Consider the following 13,022-nt stretch of genomic DNA (forward strand, 5'->3'; position numbering starts at 1 on the left):
TGCATGTGAGGACATCTAGTGGAATGGACATAATGCTGGAATAGATTAGTCCCTCCTTTAAAAAAAAAAAGAAAAAAGAAAAAAAAAATTTAATTGAGGAGTGGGTTTTGTTGAAATCTAAGAAAATGAGAAATAAATGCATGTAGGTTTCCATTAACAGGTTGCATTGTCCTGAATAGAGCAAAAACAGTCACCTCCCATTTGATTACATTACCTTTCAGGCTTTGGTCAACACTTGAACAGATTCAGGGCAGAATTTTGACACATATGTGAACGTGCTCAAGGACGAGCATGCCAGGTTCACTTTGTTTACACATTTACGTAATTTAAAATGTATTTGGCTGTTACAAACTACTATAGTAAATGAATAGCATACATTGGGACAGAGTTTTTGGATGCAGCCTTTTTCCAATCTTCTATTGTCCAATTTTGGTGAGCCTGTGCGAATTGTAGCCTCACTTTCCTGTTCTTAGCTGACAGGAGCGGCACCCGGTGTGGTCTTCTGCTGCTTCTGTTACTGTTGCCTTTCTATCATCTCTAACCAGTCTACCCATTCTCCTCTGACCTCTGACATCAACAAGGCATTTTCGTCCACACAACTCCTGCTCACTTGAATATTTTCTCTTTTTCAGACCATTCTCTGTAAACCCTAGAGACGGTTGTGTGTGTAAATCCCAGTAGATCAGCAGTTTTTGAAATACTCAGACCAGCCCATCTGGCACCAACAACAATTCCACGTTCAAAGTCACATAAATCCACTTTCTTCCCCTGATGCTCAGTGTGAACTTCAGCAAGTCATCTTCACCACATCTAGATGCCTAAATGCATTAAGTTCCTGCCATGTGATTGGCTGATTAGCAATTTGTTTTACCAAGCAATTGAACAGGTGCACATAATAACGTGGCCGCTGAGTGTGTGTGTATGTGTGTGTGTGTGTGTATATATATATATAAAATATTATTCATACAACTTAATATGGGTGCACTGAGTGATCATGTTTGGGGATGTATGGGTGCATTCAGGTGCTATCTAGTGGAAAGAGATGAGGTGATTGCTCTAATCCCAAATCTGTAAAAGAAGATGAGAACAGAAGGAAGGAATTTAAATCAAAAATAGTTAGTGTTAATGACTCTGAAAAAATCAATTTAAGTAAGTTATTTTTGTTTACCTAATGGAAGAAGCAAGAGCAAAATCAGCAAACCAAACATTTTTTGTTTGTTATAAGTGATGTAATAAAACTTCAGCAGCTGCATGTGAGGACATCTAGTGGAATGGACATAATGCTGGAATAGATTAGTCCCTCCTTCAAAAAAACAAAAACAAAAAAAACACCTGATTGAAGAGTGGGTTATTTTGTTGAAATCTAAGAAAAGGAGAAATTAATGTAGGTTTCCATTAACAGGTTGCATTGTCCTGAACAGAGCAAAAACAGTAATTTCTCATTTGATTATATTTCTTTTCAGGCTTTGGTCAACACTTGAACAGATTCGGGCAGAATTTTGACACATACAGTATGTGAATACACTCTAGGAAGAGCATGTCATGTTCATTGTGTTTGCACATTTAAAGTGTATTCGGCTGTTACAGGCTACTATAGAAAACAAATGGCATACATTCCGACAGAGTTTATGGAATTTTTCTTTTTTTTCTTTTTTTCTTTTGTCGCCATATTAGTGGTCATCACTGAGCAGTCATTTATCATTATAATATAAATCATACAACTTAATATGGGTGCACTGAGTGATCATGTTTGGGGGTGTATGGGTGCATTCAGGTGCTAATAATGTTGTGGTGACAGGGTTTAACAGAAGGTTTTTGTAAGAGTGATTAAAGGATCTTCCACACTGTGCTCTACTGGCAGCACAGTAATATACTACAGTACTCCCAACATGTTCTCTTTCTAATGTTACATTAAGAGTAGAGGATTCTTCTCCATTTCCTCCAATGCTGAACTGAGTTTTATATTGGTTTTCAGTGGTTGGATTTGTGTAAAACACATACCCAATAAGATTTAGAGCACTATCACCCTTCAGCTGCTGATACCATAATAACATGTAATAGTCTTTAATTGTGTGAGAACAGCTGAGCTGAACTGTTTTCTCAGCATTTGTTATCAGATGAGGTGGATTCTGATGAACTTGGTCACTTAGTGATTCTCCTGTTGAAAACAGACAAAATTAAGTAGTAGATGTTAGTAGAAATGCATAAACTAGAAGAACAAATAAAGACAATAAACAATGAAATATTTTTTACCTGAGACCCAGAATGGAGGTGCTGTTAAATAAATCAAGCACACTATAAATATCATGTTGATGCTTCAGTGCTGGAGGAATGACATGAATGAACAGCAGTGTGTTTGAGGTCTGAACAGGATGTGTAGAATGAACCCACTTTAAACGAATACAAACTCAATGCTCTGTTTTATAAAGACTGTTTCCCTCCACGTGATCAGTAACTTTATTTAGGCTCAAAAGAGACCCCTACTGGTTATAATGAAAATTTCAACAAATCAACTCTAAACCGACTCTAAATTAAGTTCAATTTGTGTTGAAAAATCATAAATTAGACTACTTGTATGTTAATGGGCTGAAACATGCTTAGAATTTTATTATTATTATTATTATTATTATTATTATTATTATTATTATTATTATTATTACATGTGGGAAAAGTTTAAATTATGTGTGTAAACTAGCATAATAATGCAAAATAAATGTATAGAAATACATTAACCACTCATCCCTGTGTAATGTAGAATTTCATTCAGTGACAGCAGATGAACAGGTGTTAGATGTGAATCTGCATGTTTTTGTTGAGGCTATAGATTGGGTTACACTGATGTGCATCCTGTTTTACACAGTAATAAACACCACTGTCAGAGTGCTGAACTTTGGCAAGAGTCAGGTCTAAAGATGCCCCGTTCCTCACAGCTGATGCTCTCTGCTTAAAATCCTTCTCCCAGTTTTCTGTTTTAATATAGAAATGCACTATCTGCTCCAATGATTCAGTGGGTGTTTTTCTGAACCAGTACATGCTGTTATGTGATGTTCCAATCTGGGAACACTTTAGGGTCACATTGAGATCCTCAGTTACAAAGAGATGAGGTGATTGCTCTAATCCCAAATCTGTAAAAGAAGATGAGAACAGAAGGAAGGAATTTTAATCAAAAATAGTTAGTTTCAATGACTCTGAAAAGATCAATTTAAGTAAGTTATTTTTGTTTACCTAATGGAAGAAGCAAGAGCAAAATCAGCAAACCATATATTTTTTGTTTGTTATAAGTGATGTAATAAAACTTCAGCAGCTATAGTTGCATGTGAGGACATCTAGTGGAATGGACATAATGCTGGAATAGATTAGTCCCTCCTTCAAAAAAAAAAAAAAAAAAAAAAAAAAAAAAAACCTGATTGAAGAGTGGGTTATTTTGTTAAAATCTAAGAAAAGGAGAAATTAATGCATGTAGGTTTCCATTAACAGGTTGCATTGTCCTGAACAGAGCAAAAACAGTAATTTTTGCATTCAGGTGCTAATAATGTTGTGGTGACAGGGTTTAACCGAAGGTTTTTGTAAGAGTGATTAAAGGATCTTCCACACTGTGCTTTACTGGCAACACAGTAATTTACTGCAGTACTCCCAACATGTTCTCTTTCTAATGTTACATTAAGAGTAGAGGATTCTGCTCCATTTCCTCCGATGGTAAACTGATTTTTATATTGGTTTTTCAGTGGTTGGATCTTTGTAATACACATTTCCAATAAGATTTAGAGCACTATCACCCTTAAGCTGCTGATACCATAATATCATGTTATAGTCTTTAATGGTGTGAGAACAGCTGAGCTGAACTGTTTTCTCAGTATTTGTTATCAGATGAGGTGGATTCTGACGAACTTGATCACTTAGTGATTCACCTGTTGAAAACAGACAAAAGTGTATTTTGACTAGTAGTAGAAGTAAGCAGAAAAACATAAACTGAAGCACCAAATAAAGACAATAAACAATGAAATATTTTACCTGAGACCCAGAATGGAGGTGCTGTTAAATAAATCAAGCACACTGTGAATATCATGTTGATGCTTCAGTGCTGGAGGAATGACATGAATGAACAGCAGTGTGTGTGAGGTCTGAACAGGATGTGTAGAATGAACCACTTTAAACGAATACAAACTCAATGCTCTGTTTTATAAAGCCTGTTTCACTCCACATGATCAGTAACTTTATTTAGCCTCAAAGGAGTCCCCTACTGGTTATAATAATTTCAACAATTTGACTGTCAACAGCTCTAAATCTACTCTAAGCTGAGTTCCATTTGTATCGAAAATCATAAATTAGACTACTATATGTTAATGGGCTGAAACATGCTTTGATTTGTTAACGTCTGTTTTACTACTGACAACTGAGAAATCTCACGTGAGACTGAACACACCAAGAAGAATTTAGTTTATTTAAATCAGACCAGGTGTAAATGGACCTAAATGAACAAAATGTGGCCAATAATATGTTAAAGAGAGCAAGTAGTATTCGGCTTATCATATAATCTCAATATGTTGACCACTTACTCAGATTAAAACAATGTTTTAAAGACAATGATATGACTAAAACTATATTTTATGCATTTTTGTTTTTATTATTTTATTTTTATGTATAAACCTTTTTAAATGTGAAAAAGTTTAAATTCTGTGTGTAAACTAAAATAATAATAGGCATTCAAAACAAATGTGTAGAAATACGTTATCAACCCATCACTATAGTAATGAATTTCATTCAGTGACAGCAGATGAACAGGTGTTAGATGTGAATCTGCATGTTTTTGTTGAGGTTATAGATTGGGTTTGATGTGCCTCTTGCTTTGCACAGTAATAAACACCACTGTCAGAGTGATGAACTTTGGCAAGAGTCAGGTCTAAAGATGCCCCGTTCCTCACAGCTGAAGCTCTCTGCTTAAAATCCTTCTCCCAGCTTTCTGTTTTAACAAAGAAAAGCACTATCTGCTCCAAAGGTTCAGTGGGTGTTTTTCTGAACCAGTACATGATGTTATGTGATGTTCCAATCTGGGAACACTTTAGGGTCACATTGAGATCCTCAGTTAAAAAGAGATGAGGTGATTGCTCTAATCCCAAATCTGTAAAAGAAGATGAGAACAGAAGGAAGGAATTTACATTAAAAGCAATTATTCTCAATGATTCTAAAAAAAATAAATTAAAAAAAAAATGTAAAAAAGTTATTTTTCTTTACCTAATGGAAGGAACAAAAGCAAAATCAGAAAACCAAACATTTTTTGTTTTATGAGTGATGTAAAGAAACTCAGCCGCTATAAATACATGTGAGGACATCTAGTGGAATGGAAATATAATGCTGGAATAGATTAGTCCCTCCTTCAAAAAACTCAGTCATTGACTGGTTTCTCATATACTGATTAAACCAGATGCTATGGAGTTGCTTTGTAAAAGAAAGGGGGAAATGAACACATGTAGGTTTCCATTAACAGGTTGCATATTGTCCTGAATAGAGCAAAAACAGTCACCTCCCATTTGATTACATTACCTTTCAGGCTTTGGTCAACACTTGAACAGATTCAGGGCAGAATTTTGACACATATGTGAACACAGGGAAGAGCATGCCAGGTTCACTTTGTTTACACATTTAAGTAATTTAAAATGTATTTGGCTGTTCAAAGCTACTATAGAAAATGAATAACAGACATTTTTGGACAAAGTTTTTGGATGCAACGTTTTTCCAATCTTCTATTGTCCAATTTTGGTGAGCCTGTGTGAATTGTAGCCTCTGTTTTCTGTTCTTAGCTGACAGGAGCGGCACCCGGTGTGGTCCTCTGCTGGTGTAGCCCATCTGCTTCAGGGTTTGACGTGCCATTCTCCCATAAAATCAACAATGCATACACCTCCACAAAAGAGTGGTTATTTGAGTTACTGTTGCCTTTCTATCATCTCTAACCAGTCTACCCATTCTCCTCTGACATCAACAAGGCATTTTCGTCCACACAACTGCCACTCAATGGATATTTTCTCTTTTTCAGACCATTCTCTGTAAACCCTAGAGATGGTTGTGTGTGTAAATTCCAGTAGATCAGCAGTTTTTGAAATACTCAGACCAGCCCGTGTGGCACCAACAACAATTCCACGTTCAAATTCACTTAAATCCCCTTTCGCTCCCATTCTGATGCTCAGTTTGAACTTCAGCAAGCTATCTTCACCACATCTAGATGCCTAAATGCATTAAGTTCCTGCCATGTGATTGGCTGATTAGCAATTTGTTTTACCAAGCAATTGAATCCATCTTTTTTCCTGGAGTAAAAATGGGCACCGCCATTTGTAAATTCTATGGGTGTAGCTTCTGGTCTCAGTTGCGTCCAGCTATTTTTAGCTGTACAAAACAGTTCGTTTTGCTGCTTGATATTGAACATTGATGTGCCCTGTCATATTATTTTAATGTTATTTTAATTAAGAACACACTGGTTTGTACTGCAAACAGTTTTACCGTTTACTGCACGTTGTTATTCTCCTCGTTATTTTATAGCGGCTAATGAAACGGAAGTCTCACCCATAGGCTTACTTCCGCGTTGAGGAAAAAGGTGGATAGGTGTACCTAATAAAGTGGCCGCTGAGTGTGTGTACAGTCGTGGCCAAAAGTTTTGAGAATTACATAAATATTGGAAATTGGAAAATTTGCTGCTTAAGTTTTTATAATAGCAATTTGCATATACTCCAGAATGTTATGGAGAGTGATCAGATGAATTGCATAGTCCTTCTTTGCCATGAAAATTAACTTAATCCCAAAAAAACCTTTCCACTGCATTTCATTGCTGTCATTAAAGGACCTGCTGAGATCATTTCAGTAATCATCTTGTTAACTCAGGTGAGAATGTTGACGAGCACAAGGCTGGAGATCATTATGTCAGGCTGATTGGGTTAGAATGGCAGACTTGACATGTTAAAAGGAGGGTGATACTTGAAATCATTGTTCTTCCATTGTTAACCATGATGACCTGCAAAGAAACGTGTGCAGCCATCATTGCGTTGCATAAAAATGGCTTCACAGGCAAGGATATTGTGGCTACTAAGATTGCACCAAATCAACAATTTATAGGTTCATTAAGAACTTCAAGGAAAGAGGTTCAATTCTTGTAAAGAAGGCTTCAGGGCGTCCAAGAAAGTCCAGCAAGCGCCAGGATCATCTCCTACAGAGGATTCAGCTGCGGGATCGGAGTGCCACCAGTGCAGAGCTTGCTCAGGAATGGCAGCAGGCAGGTGTGAACGCATCTGCACGCACAGTGAGGCCAAGACTTTTGGAAGATGGCCTGGTGTCAAGAAGGGCAGCAAAGAAGCCACTTCTCTCCAAGAAAAAACATCAGGGACAGATTGATCTTCTGCAGAAAGTATAGTGAATGGACTGCTGAGGACTGGGGCAAAGTCATATTCTCCGATGAAGCCCCTTTACGATTGTTTGGGGCATCTGGAAAAAGGCTTGTCCGGAGAAGAAAAGGTGAGCGCTACCATCAGTCCTGTGTCATGCCAACAGTAAAGCATCCTGACACCATTCATGTGTGGGGTTGCTTCTCATCCAAGGGAGTGGGCTCACTCACAATTCTGCCCAAAAACACAGCCACGAATAAAGAATGGTACCAAAACACCCTCCAACAGCAACTTCTTCCAACAACCCAACAACAGTTTGGTGAAGAACAATGCATTTTCCAGCACGATGGAGCACCGTGTCGTAAGGCAAAAGTGATAACTAAGTGGCTCGGGGACCAGAATGTTGAAATTTTAGGTCCATGGCCTGGAAACTCCCCAGATCTTAATCCCATTGAGAACTTGTGGTCAATCCTCAAGAGGCGGGTGGACAAATAAAAACCCACTAATTCTAACAAACTCCAAGAAGTTATTATGAAAGAATGGGTTGCTGTCAGTCAGGATTTGGCCCAGAAGTTGATTGAGAGCATGCCCAGTCGAATTGCAGAGGTCCTGAAAAAGAAGGGCCAACACTGCAAATACTGACTCTTTGCATAAATGTCATGTAATTATCGAGTATGGTTGCGTAATTTTCCACAGTCTAATGCACAGCGTAAATTTAGCGCAAAACTAGCCCAAAAATGGAGAGGTCCCTACCGCATTATCAAGCAGCTGGGTCCGTTGAACTATCAAATAGCCCTTGAAGACACTGGCGAAGACGTACGTACAGCACATGTTTGCAACATAAAAATGTGTTATCCAACGGCAGCGGAACTGGAGATACAAGAAAAGGGAAAACTCCTGGATATATTTCAAGAATCCTCTGATGACGAAGATTTTTCTAGGATTTTAGTCTGCGATTTCTATCTCCTAAACAACCATAGGTTGTTTTCTTCTAGGGGGGGAGAGTGTGGCAAACAAAAGAATCTGTTCTACTTTCACTTTCATTTTAGCGTGATTTTGGGTGGAGTGTGTCAATTAACGGCGGAAGGGAGTTGTATTTAAAGGGAGCGTGTCGTACCTGAAAGAGAGGCGTCATTCGTTTGTTTACACATGAGGGTTGCCCGTATGAGAGATGGTTTACGGTGGAAAGACGGCTGCGTGTCAATCCGCTGTTCCATGGCGATGATGTCTGGTGCGTGACTGAAGCATTGCCCTTCCAGACCAACTGTCATGAGCAGTCCTGAAGACAAGGCAAAAACCGCTTATCCACCTATCTTGGTGTCTGGTGACCCGCGATACTCATTGGTGCCTTCAATACCTGCAAACGGGCGTGACGCGGTCAGTTTCTGGCACGGGCAAGGATTTCGAAGACCAGAGACCGCTAGTGGGAACGTGTGGTCATTGCTTATTTATTTTTTTTTTTTTGTTTTTTAATTTTGTTGTCCATTTCAGTTTTCTGTGTTATTATGATTTTGAACATATGGAAGAATAAATATCCTGATGACCTTTAGTCTGGGATTATTATTATAATTTGTTGTGTAACAGGTGGTTATTTTTCTGCTATCCTGGGTTAAGTTAATTTTTGATAGGTTTAATCCTGTCTGGCGCCCGAAGGTTTTTTTTCTTCTTTAAAATAGTATTTGAGTTAGGGCGGCTACCACCGTTATAGCACTTTGAAACGTATGAAGTGCTTGTAATTATATTTCAGTACATCACAGAAACAACTGAAACAAAGATCTAAAAGCAGTTTAGCAGCAAACTTTTTGAAAACTAATATTTATGTAATTCTCAAAACTTTTGGCCACGACTGTATATATATATATTAATCATACAGCTTAATATGGGTGCACTGAGTGATCATGTTTGGGGGTGTATGGGTGCATTCAGGTGCTAATAATGTTGTGGTGACAGGGTTTAACCGAAGGTTTTTGTAAGAGTGATTAAAGGATCTTCCACACTGTGCTCTACTGGCAGCACAGTAATATACTGCAGTACTCCCAACATGTTCCTTTTTTAATGTAATGTTAAGAGTAGAGGATTCTTCTCCATTTCCTCCGATGCCAAACTGAGTTTTATATTGGCCTTCAGTGGTTGGATTTTTGTAATACACATATCCAATAAGATTTAGTGCACTGTCACCCTTCAGCTGCTGATACCATAATATCGTTCTATAGTCATTAACGGTGTGAGAACAGCTGATCTGAACTGTTTTCTCAGCATTTGTTATCAGATGAGGTGGATTCTGATGAACTTGATCACTTAGTGATTCTCCTGTTGAAAACAGACAGAGGTGTATTTGGCTAGTAGTACAAGTAAGCAGAAAAACAATAACTGGAGAAACAAATAAAGACAATAAAATATGAAATATTTTACCTGAGACCCAGAATGGAGGTGCTGCTAAATAAATGAAGCACACTATAAATATCATGTTGATGCTTCAGTGCTGGAGGAATGACATGAATGAACAGCAGTGTGTGTGAGGTCTGAACAGGATGTGTAGAATGAACCACTTTAAACGAATACAAACTCAATGCTCTGTTTTATAAAGCCTGTTTCCCTCCACGTGATCAGTAACTTTATTTAGGCTCAAAGGAGACCCCTACTGTCTATAATAATTCCAACAATTTGACTGTCAACAGCTCTAAATCTACTCTAAATTGAGTTCCATTTGTGTCAAAAAATCATAAATTAGGCTACTATACGTTAATGGTCTGAAACATGCTTTGATTTGTTAACGTCTGTCTTACTACTGACAACTAAGAAATGTCACATGAGACTGAACACACCAAGAAGAATTTAGTTTATTTAAATCAGACCAGGTGTAAATGGACCTAAATGAACCAAATGTGGCCAATAATGTGTGTTACAGAGAGTATTCGGCTTATCATATGATCTCAATATGTTGACCACTTACTTCAAGTGAAACATGTTTTGAAGCCAATGGTATGACTCTAAAACTAAATTTTTAAGCATTTTGTATAAATCTGTTTAAATGTAGAAAAATTTTAATTATGTGTGTAAAATTAAACAATAATATAAAACAAATGTACATAAATAGTTTATCCACTCATCCCTATAGTAATGAATTTCATTCATTGAGAGATGAGCAGGAGTTAGATGTGAATCTGCATGTTTTTGTTGAGGTTATAGATTGGGTTACACTGATGGAAGATACCTAATTGAAGAAGAAAGAGCAAAATCAGCAAACCAAACATTTTAGTTTTTATGAGTGATGTCAAGAAACTCAGCAGCTATAGTTGCATGTGAGGACATCTAGTGGAATGGACATGTAATGCTGGAATAGATTAGTCCCTCCTCAAAAAAAAAAAAAAAAAAACCTTGTGATTAAAGAGTGGGGTATTTTGTTGAAATCTAAGAAAAGCAGAAATAAATGCATGTAGGTTTCCATTAACAGGTTGCATTGTCCTGAACAGAGCAAAAACAGTCACCTCCCATATTGATTATATTTCCTTTCAGGCTTTGGTCAACACTTGAACAGATTTGGGGCAGAATTGTGACACATATGTGAACGCACTCAAGGAAGAGCATGTCATGTTCACTGTGTTTGCACATTTGAGTAATTTAAAATGTATTTGACTGTTACAGGCTACTATAAAGAACAAATGGCATATATTCCCTTACGAAAAAGAAATTTATTCAAGTGTGCTATTAGTATACTTCTTTTAAACTAAAAATAGGAAAGTATGCTTTTAGTTTTTATGTACTTCTCAGAAATGGGCTTTATGTACTCAGAAATATACTTAATATGACATTTAAGTATACTTGACTTTTACTTACAAAAAGTCTAAATATATTTGATCTATACTTGTGCTCCTAGAATCCGTGTTTTCATTGTTATATGGTAGAGGGCACTAGTACACATCTTCTGCACAATGTCGACAAATGAAGAGATAATAATTACAGTCAAGCTTTGGGGTGTTGATCGACTCCATCAACGTTTTGATTATCATTCTGAATCCAATTCATAGTCTTTTTTCAGCTTTTTGTTCAAAATGTTATTTCTTTATTTTTTATGAAACTTACCCACATTAAAGTGTTTAAAAAAAAGAATACATGAAGCTAGAGTAAAATGTTTTTGTTTACAAGCAGATACCCTGTTCTTTCTATGGATGTTTTGTATGTTCAGATATTCATATAACAAAATATATACAAATTAAAACCTCAATAGGGACATAATAGTATACTTAAAGTATGATGTAAAGTTCACTTAAAGAAAACTTGTGAGTATACTTGCAGTATAAAACTACTAAACTGGTAGTTTACTGAGAGTATACTTCAAACTGTACAAAGTATTTAATTAGTAAACTATCAGTATACCTATAAGCTCACTTTTAGTATAATTGCAGTACAAACTACAAACACAGAGGTAAACTAGTTGTGTACTCAAAGTTTGCCTCTGTTATACTTAAAGTATACTTAAAAGTATACTTTTATGTACTAGAAAGTGGGCAATTTAGTCCCAAGGAGTACTGAATCAGTACACTTATAAGTATACTACTAGTACACTGATATTTGTATACTTGCTACATAAAGTATACTTAAAAATATACTTGAACTTTACTTAAGTATACTTAATAAAATAAACTTGAAGTATACTACTTTTTGGTAAGGGTTGGGACAGAGTTTATGGAATTTTCCCTTTTTATTGTCGCCCTATTAGTCTTCACCACTGAGCAGTCCTCTCCGCTGCCTTGCATTCTAACATATCTTATTTTGATCAAATTCCAGCATCAAAGGTGGCAAACAAATCAGGAGAAACTTACATTTCATTCAATACAAAATAAAGAATTGATTTTAAAAAATCTAAGAAGGCTATTTATTAAGCATTTTAAATGTTTAAATAGTCTATTTTAATTAGAAGACATTTTTATTAGAACTTTATATGAAGAGACTTAACACAAATGATCGCAAATGAGTATGTCTATTTTGCAAAGCAGGGGTTTTCAAAGTCAAAAGACAGTGGGCCTACCTTCTGACATAATGTACACGATAGGCTTCAAGTAAAGTGTTCTCAATCATTTCTACTTTGTAGATGCATGAAAAGAATTACAGTGACTGCATCATCAATTTCAATTTACAAAAAAATTACAAGTGTGGAGACATTTTTGCCAAAATCTAAATAATAAGTAGCGGATAAGGCAAGCAATTAACAGCAATGGAGTTAGTTCAATTATATATAAAATAATTATAAAATCAATAAAAAACATAATTGTATAGATGAATTAAATGCTTAGAGACATAATAGCTTATAATATTAATCATACAAATTAAGATGGGTGCACTGAGTGATCATGTTTGGGGGTGTATGGGTGCATTCAGGTGCTAATAATGTTGTGGTGACAGGGTTTAACAGAAGGTTTTTGTAAGAGTGATTAAAGGATCTTCCACACTGTGCTCTACTGGCAGCACAGTAATATACTGCAGTACTCCCAACATGTTCTCTTTCTAATGTTACATTAAGAGTAGAGGATTCTTCTCCATTTCCTCCGATGCTGAACTGAGTTTTATATTGGTCTTCAGTAGTTGGATTTGTGTAAAACACATACCCAATAAGATTTAGAGCACTATCACCCTTCAGCTGCTGATACCATAATA

This window comes from Cyprinus carpio, chromosome B17 (assembly GCF_018340385.1).
Source record: "Cyprinus carpio isolate SPL01 chromosome B17, ASM1834038v1, whole genome shotgun sequence".
Lineage (NCBI taxonomy): Eukaryota > Metazoa > Chordata > Actinopteri > Cypriniformes > Cyprinidae > Cyprinus > Cyprinus carpio.